We start from the raw sequence: 1789 nt of genomic DNA, 5'->3' as shown, positions 1-1789 counted from the left end.
ACACACACACACACTGCAGACAGAGAGACAGTAGTTGACATCACATGACATCACAGCCCTGCTGGGAGTGTACGTGTGTGCGTGTTTGAGTATCGCCCCATAGAGGTGTGAATGCTGTACTGCTCTTGGATACCGTTGCTATGTTTTCACCAAGCCCACCTTTCGTAATGCACACAAGTGATCCTGGGAGTTTTATCTTGAATGTCAAGGGAACACAGACAGGTAGCTCTGTCACGCACTTTGCCACTATGTTGCGCAACAGAAAGGAATTTCCTCTTTATGACTTAGACAGGACGAATGCAAAAATAAAAAAAAATGATAATAAAAAGATCCCAAGGAAAGTCACACTGGGTGTAAAAAAAAGAGACGAGGAAACATATTTAAAATTCCTACCAAAATGCACAGTAAAAAGTCGTACATTTCCTGCATGATTAAACGCAGTGATTTCTGGGCGCAAAGCTAATTTGTGTAGTATTTCACCTCCAGGGGTGTGTTCAGCTAAGCAATGCTAGACGGGTAAGTCCAGAACATCCTATTGTGGAACACGCAGTGTTGGTTTCAAAAGGGAGTCTCCACGAGGAAACTTTAGAATCTTTCCTCTTCCTTTGCACTCTGCGTGCTGTGAAAATTCACCATGTCATGCAAACATGTACAGACACAAGTGTGGAAATCCTTCCACCTTCTTCTGTCTGACCCCTGCATGTGCTGAGATACTACATATCTTAATAATATGCAGGTCACAAACAGAACATATTCTGCCTTAGGGCAAAGGGATGTCGTTTGACAGGTATGAACCCAATAATGAAATGTAAGACGCTCATCAACTCTTTTGAGACTGTAAATGTATTTGATGGTGACAAAGACTGCAAATCTTAAGTAGAATTTTTCAAATAAAATGCATATAAAACTACATAGGGCATTTGTCATAAGGGCCCCATAAATGGTGGAATAACTTTCCATTGGGAATGAGACAAGCTATCTCAGTGTTTTCTTTAAAGTCTTTTAAAAACTCATTTTTGTAAAATGGCTTTTAATTCGAGCATTTTTGTTTGTTTATGTTTTACAAATTGATTTATTCCAACTTGTATTCATTGTCTAACATCTGATTTGATGAACTGAACTTAGTAAATTGTAAGTGCACTGCGTATTTGTTAAAATAAAGTGCAGAAATATAATAATCCTACACCTGGTCTTTTTTCCAACCCCTTAAAACTCAACCTCAAACTAAGTGGAGTACAAGTAATGCTGCAAATTCTTCTTCAGTAAAGAAAAAGCTTTAGTTAAATAGTATGCATTTCTTACATTTTGCAGTATTTACATGTGTAGGAGACTGTAACTAATGTCAAGATGAAGCAAAAAGACATATGAATGCGTTCTGCAAGTAAAATGAGCTTTATCTTTGGTTATGTAAGCCACAGAACTCAGCAGCTAACACAATGTGGTTTAAGTGGAGGTGTGGGCAATACTTTTTGTGAAATGAACTTCATATTGGGTCTCTTTTTACAATGATTGGAATTTGGCCAGTAAGTAAATGCAATATATATCTAATGTAATGTCACTTTGGTTAGCCACTTGATAGACAATTTCCCCAATGCAGAAGGGAATTCTTCAAGAGCCTGTTAGGGGCTGTCTGCCTCTCATTCATGCCCATCGTGCCTCATTCATTGACACAGCCTAAATTAGAATGTGTCCTTTAACCTACATCACAGGTGAAAATAGGTGTCTAATAGGAAACTACAAGTTTTCATTCTGAGTATCTTTGGGAGGGGGGAGGGGGGGATTTTTCTCA

This window comes from Etheostoma spectabile, chromosome 18 (assembly GCF_008692095.1).
Source record: "Etheostoma spectabile isolate EspeVRDwgs_2016 chromosome 18, UIUC_Espe_1.0, whole genome shotgun sequence".
Lineage (NCBI taxonomy): Eukaryota > Metazoa > Chordata > Actinopteri > Perciformes > Percidae > Etheostoma > Etheostoma spectabile.
This window is presented reverse-complemented; position numbering follows the sequence as displayed.